This window comes from Arachis ipaensis, chromosome B10, assembly GCF_000816755.2.
Source record: "Arachis ipaensis cultivar K30076 chromosome B10, Araip1.1, whole genome shotgun sequence".
Taxonomy (NCBI): Eukaryota; Viridiplantae; Streptophyta; class Magnoliopsida; order Fabales; family Fabaceae; genus Arachis; species Arachis ipaensis.
In genome coordinates this window covers 57,829,958-57,836,552 of record NC_029794.2, presented here as the reverse complement: position 1 = coordinate 57,836,552, position 6,595 = coordinate 57,829,958, and the positions used below count along the sequence as shown (strand labels likewise).

General features: G+C 35.8%; 1 long non-coding RNA gene across 2 annotated transcripts; it reads right to left on the bottom strand.

Moving 5' to 3' along the window:
* On the bottom strand, positions 1,895-2,841 carry LOC107621654. Of its 2 annotated transcripts, none has more exons than XR_002355155.1 (4): positions 2,711-2,841; positions 2,569-2,615; positions 2,079-2,195; positions 1,895-1,973 (listed from the first exon to the last, which is right to left on the bottom strand). It is a non-coding gene; the product is annotated as an uncharacterized LOC107621654 (long non-coding RNA). The 2 variants fall into 2 exon arrangements; XR_001615876.2 differs by having other exon boundaries at positions 2,079-2,189.

The window sequence follows — 6,595 nt, the reverse complement described above, 5'->3', positions numbered from 1 at the left end:
TTGGAAGATTTCATACCGAATTTTTGGATAAGATAAGCTGATAAGGGGAAAGAGAGTTACTGTAATGGCACAGTTACTGTTGACTTCACGCCAAAAAAGAGTGTGTGCTTCTGAAAAGTGAAAACAATAAATAAATAATTTCTAAGTCAATATATAAGAAATCCATGGCCTATTATATATGTCATATGAGTTTGGTGTTTAATGTGAAATAATTCAGATAAGCACATCAGTTTATTAATTAATTATTCTGATATGTAACTTGTTAGGGAGTGAATACGTAGGTTAGCGAAAATTTTGTTTGACAGGTGAGTGAGGCAATTCATCGAACAGTTTTAGTGCAAGAAGAAGATGACCTAACTTCGGAGTATTACAGAAGGGGAACTTAGTCTGTCCAATTCGAGTACCAAGTTTCTTTCGTTTTAACTCATAATTTTGGAGCCTCTGTTTCATGAAGAGATCCAACTCCGGTGAAAGTTGCTGATTCACATTTAATCTCATCGTAAAGTTACTAGGGATCATATTCCTGTACAAAACTGTGAAAAAGAAGAAACGCACAGGGTTAGGAAATTTAAAATTTTGAACCTCATCATGCTATTCAAGTAGTACGTAAGAAAAATTAGAATAAGTAACACAATGCAACTGTTTAGAGATTAATTTATAACTAGAAAATCAAATTAATATCACAAAGGCACAAAGGCACACGAAAATCAAATTAATATCAATCAACAGCAAAAGCAACCAGCAGGCATATGAACAAACAAACAAGCAAACATCTTATTACCAAGCAATGAAGAAAATCCCGCTCTTGGGAACATTGCCTTCGGTCAAGAACTCGAAATCATATATAACATAGCGGCACTCATTAGGAGGGAGGCAAGCAGCGAAATCTTTGTAGCCTTGAGCTGGCTCACCAAGCTTCTCCACAATGACTTGCTTCTGATTCTCCTCAATCTTGAAAACTATGAACCTGTGAGTCCTTTTTGTCTTAAGCTCCAAAAACCGCAACTTGCAGTCATCATGGACCGCTATTCCGGAAGCTGCATTTGCCTGAGAGATTGAAAGGCACACCAAAGCAAAGCAATTATGATCAAGCAGATACCTACACGAATTATTACTCACGCATACTTTAATCCTGTTGCCACTTGAGTAGCTAATAGTTCCTCAATGAAAAATAAAATCAAGTGATTTTGATCTTCACCCCTAATTTGATATCCATTCAACAAATTATAGGGGAAGATTCTGTGGATGAGATCCCAAAGCATGTTATGAATTTGATAATTAACTAATGTTACCTGATAATTAACTAATCGTTGCACTTCCTGAAGACAAAAATCATTCAAAATTAAATTAGTTCCATTGAATATTAACGTGTCATGTCAAAACAAAAACTAGGACAAAAACTGGGAAGAAATAAGTTCAGATATAAAAAATAAAGATAACAAGGCTAAATATAATCTTATACCAAGTATCAAATGGAAACGAAATTCTTATGCACATCCAAATATCAAATGGAAACAAAATTCTTATGCACATCTAAGAATAGAAATGCAGAGGAAGCTAAAATACATAGTTGCTAAACCTTAGACACAAAAAAACCGAATTGACCCAGCTCGACAACTCACACAATGAACAATTAAAAAACTTAGAGGAAGAAAAACAGCATCAAAAGAAACCGAGAGTGGAATAGATCATAAATCATAGCACAACTACTCGAAATTAAAGATCCAAACAAACAAATAAAGAAAAAAAATAATCAAAAGCATGTGGCCTCAATTTTTCAAGTAAGCAATCCAAAAGAAATAGTAAAGTGAAATTGATTGAAATTGACTATCAGAAACTGCTTCTCTAGTTAGTTATTAGACTCATTAAAATTATATTTAATATAAAAAATTATACCTTATCTCCATCAGTGAGGGACAATCCTTTCTGCTGAGCTTCCTCTACTTGTCTTTCATGGTGATCTACTTCTGAAACTTGAAAACAGTGAAAATAGTGACACCACTGGTGAATGCTTGAGTGGAATAACATGGAAGCCCCAAAAGACTTAAGAATTATAGAGAGCACCAAAAAATACTAACCATTAACTTCCAAAAGGTTACTTCTGCTCCCATCAGTTAAAGAATCCTCAGAATCATTGGATTTGATAGTCAAGCAGTGTCTTGCCTCAGTTTATTTGCCTGAAATTCTCGCTGCCACTGAAAAAGTCAACTATTGCTACCTTACCTAATCAGAAAACATTTAGTGCTACAGTTCTTGATGCTATATATAATAAGTTCAATTATTCAACTTTGAGGGAATGCAAATAATGCATAAACTTATAGGCTTTCTTGGAAGCAAAAACTTGTTGCTTATACCTAATTAATTTACTTAACTAGTTGCAAGTAATTATCTTTCTTTTTTTTGTCAAGGATTATATTTTTTTTGTCCATTATATTTTTTAGTCTGAGTTAGTGCATGTACAAGATGATCATATTGACATATATTGTCTGACAGGATAAAATTGGAAATAGAAAAAGCGAAGAAACAGTCTATATAATCATTTAAAACAAAATAATGAACGAGTCAAACCTTGAATCTTTGACGTGTGTCAGATCACTACTACTTGGATATTGAACCTGCATAAAGACATATATCAATATATCAATATATCAAACTTATGTTATTTCTTTACTCTCTAATATATATTAAAACATTACAAGCAATAAATTACCAGCATCTGGGGAACAAAACTACTTTGGCCAAAGGGGAACAAATTCACCATTCATGGGACACACACAGTCACAAAATCACAAACACAAATCAAATAATCAAATAAGTGAAATAAAAATTCTGCTAATACTCCAAACGCAAAATTACCGAGAAGAAGCATTATCAGAGAAGAAGCCATTAACTAAATTAAATTTCTGTTCTAGACAACTATAACATACCCTTGAAGTGAACAAGAGCCCACGATAATTGCAGGAGACACTCTTGCAAGAACTCATCGGATTGCTTCCCAACCTCAGCAACCTCTCTCTCACACCCCTGCACAAAAACTCGAGTAATAAAAAGCAGCAAAGGAGCAATAAAAATACAAGGAGGTTTCAATTGTTATCAACAATTTCTTTTGTGAATGAAACATATCATGCTCCAAGCTATAGCTTTAACTGATTACACAATGATCCATCATAACAGGGAATTATTTCATAGAAGCTGCAATTCTTCCTCCTTAACTAAAGTAACAAAAGATATGTGATTGATTTATATCTAAACCCTAAACGTATTGCAAGCGCTAACTTGATTTTGACCTAAACATCAAGACTGAAATCACGACCAATAGATAACAAGAAATCACAAGTTGATATCAATTCTAAATGAAGAAAATGGAATCGAGAAAAAGAAAAAGCTTACAACGACGATGTCAGGGTCACATTATGGAAGCTGGTCTTTGCTGGAGAAGAAGTTACCAATGGAGTCAACTATCATTCCAAGCTTCACCATTCAACAACAACCACCGAGTTTCACAAATTGCTGCAGAAATGACCGACAAAAAATCTCTTTCTTCGCTGATAATAAAATAATTGATAAACCTACAACAAGCTCAATCAGCATTAACAGCAACAAGAAGATAGAAATTGCTAAGAAAATTTGATAAACCTAAATTGGCACAGAAAAGTTGAACCCTAAGCACCAGAATCACAAAATCAGAGTATACCTGAAATTCACTAAGGGAGCGAACGCGACAAGAGAGAGCTCTGTGACGACGGCGATGAAGGGAGCAGATGCGACGAGAGCGGCGGCGGAGGAAGCTCATGCGACGCGAACGGCGGCAACGGCGGAAAAAGCTCGTGCGACGGAGAGAAGAAGCTGTTCGTACGACAGAGAGAAGTTGTTCGTGCGACAGAGAGAGGAAGAAGCTTGTGTGGAGTGTGACTGAAGCTTGAGACACTTAAGGTTAAATTAGGGTTAATTTAATATTTCCGACGGAAAATTTAAATTACAGATGGATTTTTTGTCTGTAATAATTTAATAAAATGCAGCGTTTTATCTATTTAGTTACAGACGGATTTTTCGTCTGTAACCATTTTCTACGGAAAAAAAATTATTTTTCCGACAGAATTATCGACGGATTCTCTTTTCCGTCTGTAATTTATGCTAATCCATTTTTTTGTTTTTCGATAAAAAATCCCTTTGAAATTCCCTCTGTATTTCCGTGGGATAAAATCCGTCGGAAATATCTGTCTGTAATAACTTTTCTAGTAGTGACTTTCAATCTGGAGCTCCGATTGTCGCACCGTCGGTGGCCACACGACTATCGCGTCGAACTCTACAAAGTTCACTATAGTTTGGTAAGTACCTCACTATTTCTTTCCGTGGACTTGTTGGGTTTTGTCCCAATTTTTGCCAGTAAGGTGAGAAATCTTGGGAGTAATTAATAACTACAAACCCTAAGTTGATTCTTGTGTGATATTAATTGGTATTGGTTTAGATTATGTGTGTTGGGACCAAATTGGTGGTGTTAGAAGCTTGATTTTGGACTACGGGGGCTGAGTTGCTGTTGGTGTGCATTTTGGTGTTTGAAACATTTGTGGAACTGTGATGTTTGTGGTATTCTGGGCATTAGAGAGAAATCGGCCAAGGTATGATTTTGGTTTCTCGTAGATAATATATAATGTATCGTAAAAACTTAGGCTAATTGACCATAGAATAGGTTGAATGTTGTGAAATTGCTAATGTTAGTAATTTTGGTGAAATATTGAGTTTGTTATGAGTTTGAGATGATGATTGATGAGAATGATGCTCTTGAGTTATAATTGTTGAGGTATTGATAAATTGCATTTTTTGATTGAGAACTGGTACAATGGAATTGCTGAGATTAAGAATTGGCGTGTTGTGGAAGGTGTTGAATAATTGGAAAACTATGTTGAACTTGTTTAATATTGTCTTGGAGTGTAAAACATTGGTTTGAGTTGAGGTTCTTGGTAAAATAGAGGTTTAGGATATTTTTGTAAAATCTTAATTTTTGACCAAACTTTGGCGGGTCATAACTTAGCTTCCAAACCCTCAATTTCTGTCAAACTTATTTCAAATAAAAATTGGATTCGTGAAATTTATGTCGTTTGAAGAACGGACTAAAAGCGATTTTTAACGAAAAAGTTATGCGCATTGAAAGTTTGGTATGTAAAAGTAATTTTTGTAGAACTTAACAGATTTTTACCATTTCTGAGGGGCATGCGTATGCCATACACACACGCGATGCGGAAGTTTTGTTCTGTCCAAACGTCCCGCATAGTGGGTGTGTGCATGCGTATGCACGAGGGATTTTTAAGGTTCGCATACGCGGGCAAGAGCCACGTGACGCGGGAGATCACTACTGTTTGAGGGGCTCGCGTACGCGAGCAATGGTTGCGTACTTGAGTTGGGCAAAAGATACCTCCGCGTATGCGCAACATGGCATACGTACACGGGACCATATTTTGAAAAACATTGTATTTTTGTGAATTAAACATGATTTCTAACTTCTAAACCTCTATGGTTACCTTCTAAAGTCCTAAAGTAAGTTCCTAATTATAAGGGGAGGGGTAACTGGGAGAAGGAGTTCACTTGGCAGTGAAGAAAGGCTTTGAAATAATGGTGTGTAGACACGAAGAAGTGCAGAAATGATGATGATATTATTAATAATGACAAAATTGATAATCAATGATTGATATTGAATGAGTATGATAAACGAGACATGATTGAGGATGATTGATCATGAGTATGTTTATGTTTTCTCTCTGGTGGTAAGGGTGACAGGGCACCAATTCCCTCTAATGGTGACAGGGTACTCTCCTTCTAACGGTCAGCCGATGTGTTGAGATATTTGTGCGCAACAAAGAGAGAATGTCTGGGTTAGCTACTAGACATGTAGGGTCGGCTGTATAACTGACAAATGAGCTCATTAGCCATAGGGCATGCGTACATCATATGCATTTGTTTGTTTTATTTGAATATGCTTTACTTAGGTTTGCCTATTTGATTATCTATGCTTAATTGTTATATGTTCTATCTGCTGTAATTGCATTCTATCTGTGATTTTTTCATCTGTATTGTTTGTTTGTGCAACTGAGATGCCCCTTGTCTGGTGTAGGAGTGACGAGGGTTATTCCATCGATGTTTCAAAGGGTTGGAGGAAGCAGGATTCAAAGGGATAAGTTAGGATTTGAGTTATAAACTTGAAAACCTTAGATTATATACCCAAAATCTGGTTTACCTTATTCTTTAAGTTTAATTCTGAGCGTCAGAGTTTTAGGATTGCCTCTGGCTTTTCTGGGATCTTATATATTATGCATGCATGCACCATTACCATGTTGAGAACCCCTGATTCTCATTTTATACATATATTGTCATTTTCAAATGCAGGTCGAGAGGCATCTTACTAGGCGTTTGGAGTTCCGGTTGCAAGCGAAGTTGGGATGGAGAACTAGCTGTTTATCTTGAGTTTTTTAGGATTATATATATATATATATGTAAATATTCTCCGACCAGCCTTAGTTTCGCAGGTTGAGCCCGAAGCTTGGTATTCTGTATCTTTTGACATTCTGCTCTTATTATATATACATATATACTTTTCCTT